This window comes from Neovison vison, chromosome 8, assembly GCF_020171115.1.
Source record: "Neovison vison isolate M4711 chromosome 8, ASM_NN_V1, whole genome shotgun sequence".
NCBI classification, from domain to species: Eukaryota; Metazoa; Chordata; class Mammalia; order Carnivora; family Mustelidae; genus Neogale; species Neogale vison.
Window position 1 is genome coordinate 8756053 of NC_058098.1, and position 18818 is coordinate 8774870.

Sequence of the window (18818 nt, forward strand, 5' to 3'; positions counted from 1 at the left end):
AGATCCCCGTCTGTGAGTGATATGCGAGAGGACAGGAGCGGGTTTGGGAAAGACAGAAAATCTGGAATTCACTCACTCACACACACACTCACACACACACACAGACACACACACAGACACACACACTCACACACGCACGCACTCGCGCTTCCTCTCACACACACTCACACCCCCCACATAGGCGCGCACGCACACACACACACACACACACGCACACTCACACACTCACACACACAAGACAGGGCGAGGCGATGCCAGCAAACATCGATCCCGCTGAACAAACTGAACATTAACAAACTCCTCCTCCTCCTCCTCTCCCCGCGACCTGATGACAGGGAGAAATTTACTCCCCAGCCGCAGAGCGCCAGGCAGAGGGAGTCTATTAAAGGGACAGTGTCCCGCCGGGGAGAGGGGCTGGGGGCGGGGACCCGGCGCGCCCGCGGCTCCTCTGCCTGAGCGAGGACGTGCCCACCGGCGCGGGGACACCCCTCGGGGAGGGGAGGAGGGGGCGAGAGGGGCAGGGATGCGGGAGGAAAGGCGGGGGGGGGGCAGGGTGATGGCCAAACTCAGCGGCTGGAAAGGGAGCCGCGGGGGGCCAGGTGAGCCCACCGGCAGGGCCATTAACAATACTTATGAGGAAGGTGAGAACTTAGGTCCGCTTTGGGCAGGGAAGGGGGAGGACACCTTATCCGGCAATGACCTCCATCCTCTGGGTCTCTTAATCTGACCAGGAAGATGTCCTCCCCACCCCCACCCCAAGGTTCATGCTCCTGCCCCTTCCACCTTCCTTCTAATCAGTGGACGGTCAGAAAGACAAAAATCTCCCATCTGCCTCCTTAATACTTTAATCACATAGTCTCTCTGTTTAAATAGCATTTATTGAGCACCTACTATGTGCTTTTTTCTGGAGACACAGCAGCCATAGAGAAAGGGAATGTCCTGACCCTCTCCCTGTTTCTCTTCTGATGGGGGAGCAGAAATGTCACTCTCAGATATCCACTCTTTGCATAAATGTCACTTTCTCCCAGAGGTACCGCACTTAAAATTTTCAAACACACACACACACACATACACACCCACTCCCTATCCCGGTCCTCTATTTTATCTTTCTCCGCTGGGCTTATCAATAGCACATACATTATATATAGTTTTCTATTTTGTTTATTGGCCTAGTTCCTTTTTAGAATATAAGCTCTTTTGAGAAGAGGGATTTCTGCCTCCTTTGTCTGCCGTTCTATCCCCAGCGATGGTAAGGGACAAGACATCTAGTAGGTATCCAATATAATATTTGTTGGATGAATGAAAAGTAAGCAAGCAAATAAACAAGATAATTTCCAAGTAACGAGCTCCAAGATTTAAAATAGGGTCTGTGACGGCGTCTGAAAGAGGGAGTAGCTCTAGACTCAGTGAGGGACAGGCCACTGGAACCGAAAAATGGACGCCAGCATGTAATCACCCGAGTCAGGTGTGGGTCAGGCACCTGCCCAGGTGCTGGGGACAGGTCCAAACAGGGACCCTCCCCTCAGGGACCTCTCCTTCCAGTGGGAGAGACAGAAAAAGGGGCAAGTGATGTGTGTTGAGGCAGGAGGCAATGAACTCGGACATGGAGGAAGGGAGGGTGGTTTTGAGGCCGAGCTTCCTGGGGAGAGTGAAGTCTAAGCTGAGGCCTAAACATGGAAGAGTCAGACGAGAGGGGAGCTCAGAGAGCCAAATCCTTAGAACAGGAAGGCAGGCACAGCCTCATTCTTTACCGTCAGGGCTCTGGCTGTCTGCACCCTGAGGCCCTCATGAAGATGCACACCCCTAAGCCTTACCCTAGAATGAGAGGATCTAACCCTAGCCCCATCAACATTTGGGGCCTTAATTCTTTGTTGTGGAAGCTATTCTATGCAATAGAGAGAGTTTGGCCACATCCCTGGCCTCTGCCCAGTAGTAAGCCAGACCCTGCCCCCTCCTTGGGTCAACCAATTATTTCCAGACATCGTTCAAGGTCTCTTCGGGGGAGGGCAAAATCGCCCTGCGATTTGAGGACCAATGCTCTTGACCTTCTAACTCAGAAACTTCAGGATCAGAGCTTAGGGAGTCTGTGTTTTGAGCAACTGAGTGTCCTGCTCACTCTAGTTCGAGAACTTCTGCTAAAAAAAAGCCTTTGTTCTTTTGGAATGAGACATATGCAGTATCGCTAACTATAAAACAAACTCAACCGTAGATACTTTATAACTTGGGCGTTCCAGGTGCAGCCCTGTTAGGCGGTCATTGTGATGGGAATTCTCCTGTGCCTAGTCCTTGCTTCTTGCCCCCCAACCATGTACCCGCCACGAGGAAGGCCGGCCCAGTATAATCGGACCACCCCCCACTTCCAACCTGCCCGCCTACCAGCTTTGCCCTCACTTGTGGGGAATGACCTAGGGTGACCTGTTCCATAGAGATTTTTCTGAATCGTTCTTTTGGGAGCTAAAGGAAACATTCACATTCCCCATCCTGTCAGTCATGTTATCGTCACATTTGCAAAGTGCCGTTTCATCTTTTTTGCTATTGTTTAATCACTTCTCACATCCCCACGCGGGAGGCACAGGCTCCTTTGTGCCTCTCACGTATGTGACACAAGTTGTTACCACATCGACCCTCCATCACGCAACTGGTCTCCACCCGTGACCAACCCCGTCCAACCCCAGCCGAGGCCCGAGGCGGCTGAGCCACAGAGGACCCTACTGCAGAGTCGACAATGTCCGCAAAAGGGCGTTAATTCTCATTAATTCTAATTTCCTCCCACACCTTTCCAGAGAGCTGTGCCAGGGACCACAGCTTCGTGAGTAAACCCCTCACTCCTGCTGGCAGGGAGACCACGGTTATAGGAACAGGATGTGCCAAGCCCGGCACGGCAGTGAGCTCGCCGGCGGAGTCCATCCTGGAGAAGCTCTGTGCCTACGGACGGGGGGTTGGAACTATATCCTATCATTTCTTGAAAGATTTTATTTAGTTATTCGAGAGAGAGCAAAAGCAAGAGAGAGCACAGAAGGAGAAGCGTTGAGCAAGAAGCCATGACCTGAGCCAGAGGCGGACACTTACCCCACTGACCACCCAGGTGTCCTTCCCTTCAATCATTTAATAAGCATCTAGTGTGTTAGTTAGATGTCAGGCATTGTCCCAAGTACAGGAGATGCTGGGATGCCCAAGACAGGATCCCTGTCTTCAAAAAGCTTCTGTGAAAACAACATCCTAAAGATTTAGAACTGGGAGAGAAGGAATGTGGGGGCTGGACCCAGCATTTGAGACGATCAGGAGGGAAATGGGCCAGAGTAGCTGATTTAAGGCTACAGAATCTCTCCACGCCTCTCTCTCCAGGATTCTTTTCTGAATTTTACTTACATTCTCACATTAATTTTTTTTCCCCCTTACTGCTACTACTGAGAATATTTTGCTTAGTTATCAGCAAGGAAGATTTTGTCTACCCCGGTTGGATGCATAACACAATGGTGCCCAGATACTGTTCAGTGGCATAGACATGACATTGAAAAACATGAATCGCACAGTGAAAAGGTTATTCCCTTTCAGCTCTCTTTTAATCGGAGGATGTCTCAGTTTTGTGCTGGTGCGTCTTTCATGCCTAACAATCACTAACTTTTATTTCTCAACCAAGAAACCACAGATCTCAGGCTTAGGAGCCTGGGAGAGGCAGGAGTTACCTGGCTAGATTTTTAAAAAATGGTTTGTTTTTATTGAATTCACTCTACAGTTACCTCTCTCTTAGCAAAAGATACTGCTCTCCATTCATGGTAGCAATCTAGAGTTTGATATAATTTATGGGTTTTAAAAATAAATATAGCTAAGGAATGATAGAGGATAAATAATGGTTCGGGGAGGTGTGGAGATGGCCTCGTGTGAGAAAGGTGGTACAGGCATGACTAGAATTTGCAGAATACTTCGCTAAACCACAGACTCTGGCACTTTTGGAAACTTCTTCCAAGGGCTGGCGGCTTAGACTAATACTATGTTTGGGTCTCCAGGGAAGTACATCCTCAGATCTAACACTCAAACTCTGGGGTGTGTAAAGGCATGAACTGATTGGAATGAGTCAATTGTATGTTCTAGAACACTGATTCCCACACTGGCTCAACGTCAGAATCACCTGGGGATTTTTTTTTTTCTTCTTCTTATGATAAAGAGACAGAGGCGCCACCCCAGAATGACTGAATTAGATCCCAGGGTGGGGCCCGAAAATCTGAAATTTTTAAAGTTCCCAGGTGATTCTGATAAGGTGCCAGGCACGGGAATCTTGTTCTTGCAAAAGCTGAATTTTGCCACAAGTGAATCAAGTTGGTAGCATTTGTTATGCACACAAGGAATTAGCCAGGGTATCTGTTCTTGGATTTGTTCAAAAGGGTGCTTATGGAACCTTCCAGCTGTACTCATGGAATCTGTGAATGCCCCATTAAAGCACATATCTATCACACTGATTAAATCGATCACACTGATTTCTGTTCTTGTTAGTCTGCCTGTCTTACCACTGGACTCCAAACCAATGCAATTACAACAATCATTTGCCAAGTGCCTACCTTGACTTTGGCACTGCCTGAATTAGTGGACGTTGGGCAGTCATTGGGAAGTTGGTGGGGTTCTTGAACATAGGGGGAATGTCTCCCTTGATGTAATACCTCCTGTACCAGCTTCAGGCATTTTGCATCTTCTCCTCCCCCCAAGTATGATTCCTCCCCCACTTCTGTTTTTCTTCCTCACTCTAAACTTAAATGTCATCTCCTTTGCCCCCATAAACTGTCCCGTTCTTTCCCTTATTTTTCATTGCAGTTGTGACCATCTGCATTTTTTTCATTTATTTGCCTATTTATTATCTGTCTTTCCTAATTAAAATGTAACTTCTACTCACCTCTATACCCCTGAATCCAGCACAGTATTGATGCTCAGTGAGAATTATGGAATGATTGAATATCTAGTTGAGCATGCTTGCAAAGAAGGATGTATGGGGGGAAAAATAGGCTCACTGTAGGGTTTCATTAGACATGCATATATAGCGTTTCAGCCTGTGTGCCTCTTTTCCAAGTGATGCTCTCCTCTCTTCCCCAACTTCCCTCCCTTTCCTCTCTTTCCTTTCTCTTGTCTATTACCTCCTTCAAATCCTTCCTTAAATACTGCCTCCTTCAGGCAGCCCTCCTGGGTGGACTCCAAAATTCTCTAGTCCAAATCTTCTCAAAACAAAGAGCCATTATAGAGTATGATTCCAAATATATAAGTAGACAGACTTACACACTTACACACTTCCGAGGCAGACAGGCAGAACTGATCTATGCTTGGATATCAGGGTAGGGGTTACCTTTGAAAGTGAGCACGAGGAGGCTCCTGGGTGGGCGAGTGGAGAGCGAGGGGCTTGCATTGTTTTTAACCAGGATGCCAGTTACTAAGTGTGTTCAGTCTGTGCAAATTAATTCAGCTGCCTGCTTATGATTTATGCACTTCTATATATGTACATAATGCTTCAATTAAAAAAAAAACAGTGTTCTCAAACTTTGCTGTGTATCATAATCACCTGAGGTGATTTAAAAACTCAATACCTGGGTCTTACCCCAGACTCATTACATCAGTCGGTGGGGGCAGGATCCAACCATCAGTATTTTTAAGGCCCCCAGATGATTCTAATATGCGGCCAAGTTTGAAAGCCAGTGTACCATATGATTTTGCCCTTGAGGATATAATTCATTGCCTTCCTCTTCTGTCATTTAACTCATTCGGGATATCCCTCTTCCCAGTAACTATTTTATAAAAACTTCAAGGTGGCCATCTCGGGTTATTTTCTCCCTTTCCACGACACATGGTACAGCATCATGTTGGGGTCGTGGTGGGAGACTCAGACAAGAGGAAGTACCATATGGATCATGGACAGCAATACAAAGAAAACACGGTGGCGTGTGGGGATAGAGTGGAAGGAGCAGGCACAGACCTATTTTCCAGTGGGAGTGGTGGAAAGCCTTTCTGAGAAGGATGCATTGAGACGGAGATCTGGAGTCCATGAGGCAGCCCCCCGGGGCCAGGCCTGAACTTGGAAGGGACTTCTGTGCTTCCAGACCAATATAGCAGTCCGGGTCCAGGTTTCAAGACCCAGCCGGGGAAAGGGGAGCAGAAATGATGCAGGAGAGGTGGGCATGGCTGGATCATGGGGGATATATCATGGGTCCTAATACCAAATATGAGTTTCATTCTTTGTCGGTGATAAGTGCTGGTTCATTCATTTACAATCGCCAAACAGCTAGTCCAGTAGAGGGGGTCTGTTCAATCAGCATGGAAGAGAGCCTCTCGTGTTCTACTTGGTGGGAATTTGCTCTCTGGAAAGAGTTAAGGTGGATGACAATTAAGTCTGGAGACACTCAGGCATTGGCAGGCTTGCTTTTAAGAATAAATCCTCCAAAAGGTGTTGGGGTCTCTTTTCAAACACTCTTTGGATTTGGCTAGGTGTAGGATTTTGCAACAGCAATGAAGCGCTCTGTGTATGGGAGACTGGCCGATTGCTGAGCGGGCAGCTGGGGATGCGAGAGCAGTTCCATTTAACAAACGTCACATTTCTCCCTTAGAGGTGGCTACTTGCCGTTGGTGACAGTGTTTTGCTGCCGCTGGAGAATCCAGACCCCGTCGCTGGCCCAGTAATCCATTGCTCGACTTGATTAACCACAGGAAGACATTAAGTGAATGTAAGGACCGGAACAGCCCGGGAACCATGTGATGAGCAGCCTTTAAGTTCTGGGCTCCGGTATATTTTATGCCACCTCGACTGTGCGTCAAACTCTCCTTCCTGAACTCATTAGAACTGTGTGCCCAAAGGTGCCCCTCAACTTTCAGAACCAAATAGAGAATGATATAATTCGCTCTGAGAACACCTTTCTGTCTTATCCGGAGCATGTCTTATCTATTATGATTAGGCATTAGGCATCCTATTGTCCTGAAATTTTCATGAGATTCTCCCCCTGCTTGCTAGGATTATGTCAAAGTGACTCGCCCTGGATGCTGTTTCTCCCGTCAGTAGAGCTTGTCTCCTCTCCTTAACCATTGCGGGGAGGCCAGCACAGCTAAGGAACCCATGAGCTGAAAACGGTCAAATTGTTCAAGACTGTTGCAAATCCTCTTTTGAGAAGGCTTGCATGTCTTGCTTGTGGTCCCCCAAGAAGCAGACCCTGAGATAAAGATTTGAAAGTGAGCAGTTTATTTGGGGAATGATGTTAGAAAACTCTAGTGGGAAAGCAGGAAAGTAAACATGGTAAGAGAAGGTGTGTTATTAAGGAGGTGATCACCGTGGGTGACAGAACTTAATCCTGCTAGGACATTCGGGGAGTCAGTGTAGCTTATGCACTTCCAAGATACCTCTCCTCCAGGGCGAGAGAGCTGGGGTATTGATCTATTAGCGCCTGTCAGTCATCGGATGAGGGCTGTTCTTGGCTTTCACTGCAGGCAAAGAGCCTCTGGTGCTGGGCATTAACTTGGAGTATGACGAAATGAGCAGGGCACCAGACCGGGTAGTTGTCCAGGAAGAAAGATAAGTGTAGATTTGAAATCAGACAGACCTGCACTGTTTGTTTGTTTGAGAGAGTCAGTGCATGCCTGTGAGGCCAGGGAGGAGGGGCAGCACGAGGGGGAGAGAGAGGATCTTCATGCTGACTCCATGCCTAGAATGGAGACCAATGTGGACCTCGCTCCATCTCAGGACCCTGAGATCACAACCCGCACTGATATCAAGAGTCGGATGTTTAAATGCTGAGTCACCGAGGCGCCCCAGAACTGCATCTTAAAAAGTATTTTCACTGCTTACCGAGACTATGATCTTGGACAAGTTATTCAGCCTCTCTGAGCTTTAGGTTTTCCATCTGTGAAATGGCGATAATTATGTATACTACTGATTCCATCAGGGGCACAGATAGGAATTTCGAGCTAATGTAAAATCCATGGCAGGATGCCCCGCATATAGCTAGCACTCCCATATTTTTAGCTTTTTCATTATTTTCTAAGTATTTGTTGATTAAGTATTGTTTACAGAGCACTGTTAGATTGAGGGACAAAAGGAATCCCAGCTCAATCCTCTACTTGTGCAAGGGCACCCGTTTATAGAAGCGGGTGAAGAAGCCTGGATCCTCATGCAGAAAGCGTGACTTTATGCTTAAAGTCAAGCCCTGGGCAGCAGAGAGCTCCCGCCAGTACCCTCTTCCCTCCATGGTCCTGTCCTCTTCTCCCACTAACTTCATTAAGCACCCGCTCCAGGCCAGGCAGCAGAGAATAAAGCCCCTGTGTGGCTCTCGGGGAACCTAAGATTCTAGAGGAAAGAAAAGCAAGTTACAGTGATGATAAGAGTCACTAACGTTTAGGAAGCCCTTGGTGCTACACACTGTTCTAGGCACTTGACAATATGAGTTTATTAATCCCTTAAAACAATTCCACGAGGTAAAGCGCTCTTGTTGTGCCCATTTTACATACGAGGGAACTGAGGCACCGGGCAGGTAGGAGACAGCACATGGGGAAGGTGGTTCAACCCCTCCAGGTATGGCTGTAGCTCAAGTGCTCCCCCGCCACGCGTCACTCAGTCTGAATGCTGTGGTCACATCACACATTGGCTAATTATCCCACGACTTTTCCCTGTTCCTATTCTGCGGCTTCAGATTCCCTGTGCTTGAGCCCGCCTGTGGTCTCCTACGGAGAGTAAAAGCAGATTCCCGGGCTCCAACTCCAGAGATCCCGCTTTAGTAAGTCCGGGTGGGGTTTGAGAATGTGTATTTCTAGCAAGCTCCTAGAGGGCACCGAGGCTGGGAATCCACCGACCCCACATTTTGAGTTGCTTGGTTTCCAGCACAGGTGTTTTTTTCCTCCCAGGGGACATGTGACAAAGTCTAGAATCAGTTCTGATTCCCAGTTCAGGGGGTCGAGGCTGGCATCTAGTGGGTAGAGGGCTGGGATGCTGCCAGACCACCCACCCCCCCAACCCCAGAGAATCCAGGAAACGCCCTCGCAAACAAAAACGAACCCAGCCCAAAGTGTCCAGGGGGCCAAGGTTGAGAACGCCGGTGTGGGGCACAGCCTCCCAAATGTTAACATAGCGAGGGGTCATCGGGGGATCTGGCTTGAAACACAGATTCTGATCAAGCAGGTCCAGAGTGGTCTCACGCGCTCAGACAGGCGGTGCTGAGACTTCGGACGCAGGGAGCATCCTTGGAGTAGCAGAACCAGACCACACCTCGCACAGGCACATGCCCTGCCTGAATCAAGGCTTGGGACACAATGCACTGCTAAGAAATAAACCCAACACCATCCCAGATTAGTTTGGAACAAAAGCCACTCTGAGTTTCAATGATCCCCTTGAACCCCATCCCCCGCCTGCCCACACCCCCACCCCCCCACACCCCGCCCCAGAGCCAGTTTCCCCTTAAAAACAGACCCGGAGGCAGACAGGCTCAGAGAGAGGAAGGAAACCTCCATTCCTCTCTTGGAGGCAGTTAGGGGCTGAGTCCAAACAAGGAAGGACAGAGCTTGGTCAGAAGTGCCTCGCTTCAGTCCCCAAGCATCATGGAGCGGACTCTATTGTTGCCTGAAACCGTGGCTTCTCTCCAAGAGCCGCGCACTGACGTCGGGGGCTGCCTCTGCCCGGCTTTGCAGGTCTGCGGCTGTGAGATGAGAAAGAGGCTGTTTGTGAAATGGTCGCTCTCTTGGGAAAGGGGTGCGGGAGAGAATGGACTCTGCGCGCCCAGCCCTCCCGAGATGGCACCCCGGCCCCGGTGATTAATGGCAGCATTAACAAGGTTTGGTGGCGAGGGGACCTGCAGATTTATGACTTCCTGTCTCGGCCAGCAGATGTCATTATGGCTGACAGAACAGAAGGCCTTTCAGGAGCTGGCTGGGGTGGAGCTGAGGGGAGGGGGAAAAAATAAAATAAAATAAAAGGCAGAAGCCCAAAGTCGTGTTTGCTCAGGGGCGCTGTTGTTGATCCTGTCATTGCAGGGACGCGGGGAAGGTTTCCATCAAACCAAACGTCTTGTGGTAGCTCTGAGGTCCGGCTTGGAAGACTGAGGTAGAAACTCTCACAGGAAGCACCCATTCAGCTTCCCTCAGAAGAGGGAACCTGCAGGGTTTCCGTCCCGGCCTGTTTGTAGGTTGTACCCCCCGATGGAGCGAACGCCGCGCTACATCAATGTGCGTTTTACCCTGGAATATCATTTTGGTGTGTGTTTCAATACCTTTCTTTTACAAATTCAGCAGCCTCTTCTGGAGTTCTTTGGATACAGAGATCATTTTATCCATTTTAAGAGAGTTTTATCGGATGTCATTGGTATTTTAGATTTTTTTTTTTCTGTATCAAAAAATGGTAGAAACTTGGCATTATCATTGGCCCCCTAGCCCGTATTAATACTTACAACTGAGAACACATACTTATCGGTAATTACAGGCCACACTTCCACATTTCTTCCTACTAATCGTCCCCTGAAGCTTTGCCTTCTGTAGGCAAAGGAAGCTTTATTTTTTTTTTTTTCTTTTTTCCCCTAGCTGATTCTCCTATTTAATGGACACGGGAATATATACTTTGGGTTCAGGGAATCAGTGCCCCAACTGGTGACAGATGTTGGGCTGTCTTTAGTCCTATCCACAGCAAATTGTCCCCCATCGTGGCTGCATGACCATATCTGCATGACTAGGGAACCACCGATACAGGCTCCCATCTAGAGTAAGAAGAGCAGGGACTTTGGCTCACACTGTCGGGTCTGGGCACCCAGGACAGAGACCTCCAGAAGCAGCTGATGAAAGATGTGAATGGAGACAGAGGATGTAGGCCTAGATGTAGGCTTGGAAGAAATGTGCACTCATGGAGGACTTCATGGAGGAGAAGCACAGGGTCTTCTTTGCCCCGGCCTCCTAAGAAACTGAAAGCCCACGTCAAGAAAAATTTGATTGAGGGTCTTCTTCTATAATTAATTAATGGCTATCATCTTGTTTTGTATCTTACAGGGAACATCAGCTTTTCGAGATAGCACCATCAATTTGAGAAGAGCCACTGCCATAGCTCCTTCTGCAAAGGACATTGGTGTGGCAGCTGGTGATGGGCTTAACTAATCCTGGCTCTAAATTCTTTTTCTGGCTCTTCCACTCATTCTCTGGGTTATTCTGGGCAAGTCACCTCAGTTCTTTCCTTACCTGTAAAGGGTGGACGATACCAGCACCATCTCTTAGCAAATTTTTAAATGAGGATTGAATGGCGTGTTTGTGAAGTTATTAGCCACGTGCCTGGGCCAGGGTAGGAACTCAATAAATTAGCTACTGTTATAATGATTAATGTTAAAATATCTTCACTCTTTACTCTTTCACAGGTAGACACGCAGAGACATAGACTGATTCATTGGCCACCCAGAAAAGAAATCCAATAATTATAAAAAACATTAATTGCAGCTGTCATATATTGAATGCATGCTGAGTGCCAGACACTGTGCTAAAGGCTTTCCATGCAAAATCCGAATTTAATCCTTATGAAAACATTTGAGGCCAAGTAGGACCCCTGCTGTTTTATGTATCAGGAAGCTCTGATTGGATTGTTTAAGACAATGGTTCTCAAACTGTGGTAAGTATCGGAATCACCCAAAGGGCTTGTTAAAACATCTTGCTGGGTCCCATCTGCAGAGCCCCTGATTCCGTATGTCTGCGGTGGGGATCCCTTGATTTCCGCTTTACCAAGTTCCCAGGTGATGCTGCTGTGGCTGGGGACCATATCTGAGAACCCTTGGTTTCATTAGCTTGTTTAGGGTTTTACAACGAGTGACAGAATGAGTTTTTAAATTTAAAAATTTGAACTAAAAAATGCACATTAACTTAAAATTAACAAATACCTGTGACTTCAAATTTCCTATTATCAGACTTTTTTTTTTTAAGAGAGAGAAAGAGTAAGGGGGAGTGGGGTGGAAGTGAGAAAGAGAGAGAATCTCTCATGCCGGACTCCATCTCGCCACCCTGAGATCATGACCTGAGCCGAAATCAAGAGTCCGACGCTTAACCGACTGAGCCCCCAGGAGCCCCTCCCATTATCAAGCTTCTGAATGAACAGTTGGTGTTTGAATTCGTGGTGCACGACGGTTTGGACAGCTACTTGTTTGAAATGAATATCCCCACCCATGATGTTCATGGCACAAAACGGTTCACGATACCCCCCCCCCCGAAGGGAAGGATTTCAGGAACACTTTTAGGAGGAGCACGACGTACTTATGGCATCGCCACTTAATCCCCAGGACCCTCAGCAGTCCTGCTGGGGTGCGGGGAACGCGAGCCTGTGACCCGCTCCAGCCGGAGAATTCATTAGGAGTCCCAAGATGGAGCCCGGCTGAGTAAGCCACACCTAGATGCCCTCTGCGCCTCAGAGAAGGGTCTCCTCAGCCTCCGACCTGAGAGGAATCTCAAAAGACAGCCCACCTGGACATCTGAGGGTCCTCGACACGTCTCCACTGAAGGAGACTTTCCCACCGCGCCCCTGAGTCTCTTACAACCAATCAGCCCAGGGAACCACCGATACAGGCTCCCATCTAGAGTAAGAAGAGCAGGGACTTTGGCTCACACTGTCGGGTCTGGGCACCCAGGACAGAGACCTCCAGAAGCAGCTGATGAAAGATGTGAATGGAGACAGAGGATGTAGGCCTAGAACCAGGATAAAGCCCAAAGTCCCTTAGTGGGTAAAGGAATCCAGGAAAGCAACTAAATCTTCATTTAGTTGCAAATGGAGTTCAAACTCTCAGGCAAGATTCACATCAAGGAACGTACGCACCCCGGGGGACTTGAAGAAAATGGGTGAACTGAGGGAACAGTACTGCTGACAGAGGCAGAAGCTGGTTGTGGAGGGTTGGAAAGTCCTATGGCCATGATGCTGGGACAGAGGGACAGAGAGCACCCTGCACTTCGATCCGGAGCCTGGAATTTTGGGTCTCTCTCTAGAGAATGGACCCACTAAATTTTGAGGGCCCTTCCTCTTCTGACATAGGAAGATATTAATTTTTTTTATTTTTTAAAGATTTTATTTATTCATTTGACACAGAGAGAGAGCACAAGTAAGGGGAGCAGCAGGCAGAGGGAGAAGCAGCTTCCCCACGGAGCAAGGTGCCTGACGAGGGGCTCGATCTGGGATCATTACCTGAACAGAACGCCGATGTTTAACGGACTGAGCCACCCATGTGCCCCAGATACTATTTATTTGTAGATTCAGTCATTCATTCAGGAAATATTTGCTGAGCACATAGAATAGAGCAAGTACCCTTAGAGATATGGGGGGGGGGGTGCACAGACCCAAATCCGTGCTCTCACGAACTTTATTCTCTAGTGAGAGGAGCAAGATAGAAAAAAAGAAAAAAAAAAACACATAACAAATTATCTAGTATCTTAGGAGGTGAAAAGAGGTATTGGAGAAAAATGCAGAAGAGAAGTGGATGTGTGTTGCCAGGTGGTTCGGTGGTGAGATGGCTTGTTTCTATCCCCACCAGTAATATCAGCATTGATAAGTACCCTTTATTTGCAAAAAAATTAAGTCAAACTGGCCGAACGACAAAAGGGAAAATTTCGATTGCATGCAAGTGAGAGGTCCAGGGGTTCAGCTGTACTGCTCACTGCTGTTCTTCCTTCCGGCACCCACTCCATTTGTCATTTCTGACAGAACCCAAATTCCACGCCAGTATCTAACTCTTCCACATTTAATTTGTGTACTTCTGGATAGCAGACCCCCAGCCCCCAAAGCCAGGGCATAAGCCAATCAGCATGTTCCATTCTCCCCTGATCACAGTGATTGGTTCTTGGGTGGGCAGACAGTCCCGTATACTGCACCTCTGAACTCCTGTGGGGCTCTTTCTTTCAAGGCACCAGGAGGGGAGAATTGTTACTGGCAGCCCTTTTGTGACCATGAGGAGGCCTGCCTTAGAGTGTAGTAGAGAGATGGAGGGGGGGAGGAGGCCAAAAACCTAGGTTCTTCATGACAACATCCATCCACTGAATGACATGCTCTTGAATGAATTATTCCTGCTTCTGGACTTACAGTTAAAAGAGTCAAAAATCCCCTTATGGCTTAGAACCCTGTAAGCTGAGTTTTCTATTACTTTAAATAGAAAGAGTCCTGGGGTTAAAACATGTACTTCAGGAACACCTACATCCAAGTGCTCACCAATGACCTCACAGTTCTCCCTAGTTTTCCTTCTGTGTGAACTTCCCTCTCAGCCCGGTGCTTCCCACGTGGACCTCCAGCAACCTCAGGCCCATGTTCTTTTTTGTGGCAACCCCTGGAAAGCTGTGTACTCATTCTGGCTGAGTTACCTTGGGTCCTGCATCCATCTCTGGACCAATCCCTGAGGTCAGGGGGATGGAATACTGCTGACCCTCTCTCGGGGCCTGGGATACCACCTGCCTCACCAAAGTCTTGCTGTTTGAGAGAGTTGGTTCTTCAAAGAAAAATTAAGGAGTAGTTACCAGAAAGGGGAGGCATGGGCGCTGAACAATCAGAAACTGTACAAATTCACTCTAATATTTAAGTTTCTGTTTTTTGGGCTCACTTTCCCTGTTTATAAAATGAAGAGGTTGAGATAAAGTGATAGTCCAACACATTTTTACCACAAAGGAACCCCCCACCCCTTCCCGCCCTGTTCTCCTCTGCTGCCCAGGGCAGGCACCAAATTAAATTAAACTTAAAAGATTTAGCCTGTAATCTGTCCACTTAGCCTGAATACATCCATCTACCATTTGACGCACTTTTACTGAATATCCGCACCTTCCCATCATTCTGTCCTGGCATTGGGATTACACAAAGGAGACAGATTACAAGACACGTGATTCACTCTGTTCAATGCAAGATAAAGGGGAAGGGTGTCTGCTCGTGGTTTTCCTTCTGGGTTAGAAAGCCAGAACTACAGTAGAAGGCTTTGTGCTCCTGTCCCTTCCTCTTCTGCTTCGAACGGGGGTATGTGATGCCTGGAGAGGAAGCAAAAATTTGCAGCCAGTGGGGTGACCTGCATAGTTGCACTGGCAGGTCTGGGGGTGGGTGTGTGTGTGCAGGAGGGCAGTCATGGTGTGGGGCCTTGAGGGTTTGCAGCCTCCTGGGGCCCCTACATCAAACCCAGACTTTATGCATCCAGGGTTCTTGTTAGGTAAGATCATTCACACCTTCCTTGTCGAAGCCAGAATTAAGAGTGTTCTGTTACTTGCAGTTCCATGCATTCCTAATTGACAGATGCAACAGGTGCCCCAATTATGGTACGAAAATGTCCAGTGAAGTGATAAGGACCAGTGTCACCTGTGTCCTGGAGAAGAAGTACGGAGTTTCTATGGGGCAACTGATCAGGTTACGGCTGCCCCGCCCCCAGGGACGATATGGAGATGAGTGGGCGTGACCGGGTGCCAACAAAACTTTATTTACAAAAACAGGCAGCTGGTTCCATTAGCCTGAGAGCCTTACTTCACTTGTTGACTCTGGAATTTGACATCCGGACTGAGTATGCAGTAAAAACGGGCCATCCAAAGTAGTTTGTAATATGCCTATTAAAATATGGAAAATTTCTCAAAATTCTCCTTTCCAGATTTCCCCGTCTTTCCCCAGGTCTTGAAGCTCACACATTCTGTGAGTCAGCGATTCCTCTCCAAAGTCTTCCTTTCCTCCCACAAATGGGAACTCAGGGGCGGGTTCCCTGGACAGCTGCCCTGGGGCCTAATCTATAAGGAGCTTAATGGGAGAAGTTGGGAAAATAAACATCTGCCTTTCTCTGATGAGAAAATAGACCATGGTACAGTGAGACAGACAAATACACCAAAAAATGCAACATTTGTGAGCCCTGTAATATTTTTTGGTGAGGATTTTTGTAACTAACCTACCCTGCGTTGTAGTCAGCTCAAAGATGGCAGTTGCGGTTAGCAGAAATTCCAGAACCACGTAATGTGTGGTGTGCCGTGATTTACAAGGGATGTGATTTATATTGTGAATATTAAACCTTTTAATATACCTCCCAAGAAGTCGCTTGGTTCACAGAAGTCACAAAAGAATGCCAAAGAGAAACTAAAACTGCAGAGAAGTTGGATATATTTCTTCTCAAAGAATAGTAACTCTGACTCAAACTAATGCAAGTAAATTGTAAGTAATTCTGATCCTAAAAAAAAATCCTTAGAGAAAATCAGGTCATCTCCACCCTCACTAACTATATCTTAGATATAGTTAAAGAGCATGGGATTTAAAGAGCATGGGATTGAAAAGTCATTGGATTATTGTTCCGTGTGGCTCTTATTATATTAAGGCCCTTGGGCTCAGGAACCAATACAAAAGGCATCAGCTCTAGGAACCGGGAGTGGTGAAGACTGAGGCCTGTGGGAGAGTTTATGCTCTATCTAGAGGAGGCAACCTCTCTTCAAACCCTATATATGATTCCAGTCTATTGTTTTCCGTCTTAGGAAGTATCTCTAGGTCTTTAGAAAATAAGAATTAAAACTTTCATGTAGCAAGTTTCCTATTTTACAAATTCTGTACAAACCAAGTAAACCTATGGCTCAGCCATGCTTTTGATTTTTGATTTCAGTCTCTCTCTCTTACACACACACACACACACACACACACACATCCCTTTTTCCAGACAAAAGCCACACACTCCTTCAACCACCACTGTATTCAGAAGATGCCGGGCAATGGTGAATTTGAGCTGTACATCTTAACTGATCAGACTTTTCCACCCTCCCTTTCCCAGACAAGGTGAATTGTTGTAGAACCTGGCATCTCTTCCCATATCTCACGCTATGGATCTATTAGTGTCGCTATTTATGGAGAGGAGAGAAGAGAGTGATAATTTATACATACATTTGTTTTGTAAAAATTACACTCCTCGCCTCTGATTGGCTGAGTCCCCCAGAATATCACTTCTCTGTGATAGATAATGTGGCTGGAAGGGGAAATGCTAAATTGTTTAAGAATTTCAAATTTTTGCGTTGCTGCTGTAGCGAACTGTGTCATCTACTGAGCCTGCAGTTTTTCCCCCTTCCCAAAATGTCACAAAAGGAAAAGTGATCACAACAATTTACACATGCCAAACATGTTCGCCCAATCTACAACACAGAAAGAATCCTGATAGAACCACCACCCAGTAAAGAAACATTGTATTTGATCTGCTGTTAATACTGAAACGTTGCCTATTGAAACCTTTTGTTTAGGCAGGAAACAAAGCTGCTGTGAAGGAGAGTGCTGATGATAATCCGGCTCAAGACATTTAAAAAGTTGGGAATTCTGAGGCACTTTGGGAAGAAAACAAGACACATTTACTCATGCTGAAGAAATGTTACTGCATTTAGCGTAAAAAATGCGTCCAAGATGATAATGAGTAAAGTGAAGATTGCCAATTTAGGTGCAATTCGACATTGAGCGCCTATGTGCTTCAGGAAGATGCTTTGGGGCATTAAATTGCTAAACAAAGGGGAGCCTGGGTGGTGCAGTCAGCTGAGTGTTGGACTCTTGGTTTCCACTCAGGTCCTGATTTCAGGGTCATGAGATGGAGCCCTGCTCTGGGCTCTACACTCAGCAGCGAGTTGGCTCAAGATTTTCTCTCACCCTCTCCCTCTCCCTCCATCCCTCCCCCTGCTCATGTACACAGGCTCTCTCTCTCTCTTTCTCTCTCCTAAATAAATAAATAAAATCTTTAAACTGTTAAAGCACCTGAATTGTTTGGCATAGCGGACCCTGGTTATCCTGGCTGTCTAACTTCGGTTTGTCTTTCTCTTTCAGATCATACCGCTTGGAGTTTGTCTCCCATGATCAGTCATGCTGGTTTTGTAGATTTACCCTTGCCCCAGCTTACCAGGCAGACCCTGACGGGCCAAACCCAATAATCCAATCCCATCCCTTGCCATCTATCCTACTGGCCACCATGATTTGGTCCATGATGACAAAAACCCAGTCCGAACAATGAAACCTGTGGAGAAGTTTTCCAGGGCCTCTGGGAAAAAAGTACGGGTCTCTTCTCCTTGAGAGTCACTCCTTCTATCGTCTGCATTGTGTGAAGAGATAAAGATATGAACAGCTTCTTTACTACTAAAGTGGACCTTGGAACTGCCAATGGGAACATAACCGAGGCTTGAAAAAGTAGGTGATGCTGCAGAAGGCAGAAAGGAAATGTGGAGAGGAACAAAGCTGGTCCTTGAGGACACTGGATCAAACTGTACCTGAAGCTAGTCCTGTCCCTGGCCTTTTCAGTGATGCAAGTTTACACAGGACATCATTCTTCCAATCAGTTTGAGTTGAATTTCCTGTCATTTTCAGTGGAAAATGTTTTAACACAAATTTTGGTTTTGTCAAATTGATGATGACATGTTAATACCCTTTCAATGAGTTATACTGGGAGAATGGGGTCATATTGTGGGTTTCTGCTTCACTATTTTGTTTAGTGTGTTGTTCTCAAATGACTACCTCACCTTCTTAAATCATTTTCCTACTAGTCTCCTTGTCCACACTTCACAGGACACATCAAGTACCACCTTCCCTATGAATTAATTACTGAGCAGGAATTATGAACACTGGTCTTTTAGCTCTGTTGAGACTGTCCCAAGTAGTGGTTAAGAACATACGTGTTACACTATACAGACACAATTTTGAACTCTGGCTCTATAATTCACTAGCTATGTGACTTTGGACAATTTACTTAAACTCCTTAGGACACTTTGCCCAACCTATAAAAATACTGTTAATAATAGCATCTTGTCTGAGACAATTTTTGTGAAGATGAAATGAGATAATTCATGCACAACATTTATCTTGGTGCTTGACACAGAATAAATGCTCCATAAATGTTGCTGCT

The 18818-nt window shown here is 46.9% G+C and overlaps 1 long non-coding RNA gene across 2 annotated transcripts; it reads left to right on the forward strand.

The window, feature by feature from the left end:
• Positions 1-9808: 9808 nt before the first annotated feature.
• LOC122915961 lies at positions 9809-18812 on the forward strand. 2 transcript variants are annotated; one of them, XR_006386112.1, is made up of 3 exons: positions 9809-10204; positions 10987-11593; positions 17750-18812. It is a non-coding gene; the product is annotated as an uncharacterized LOC122915961 (long non-coding RNA). The 2 variants fall into 2 exon arrangements; XR_006386111.1 differs by having other exon boundaries at positions 9809-11593.
• The last annotated feature ends 6 nt before the right edge of the window (positions 18813-18818 follow it).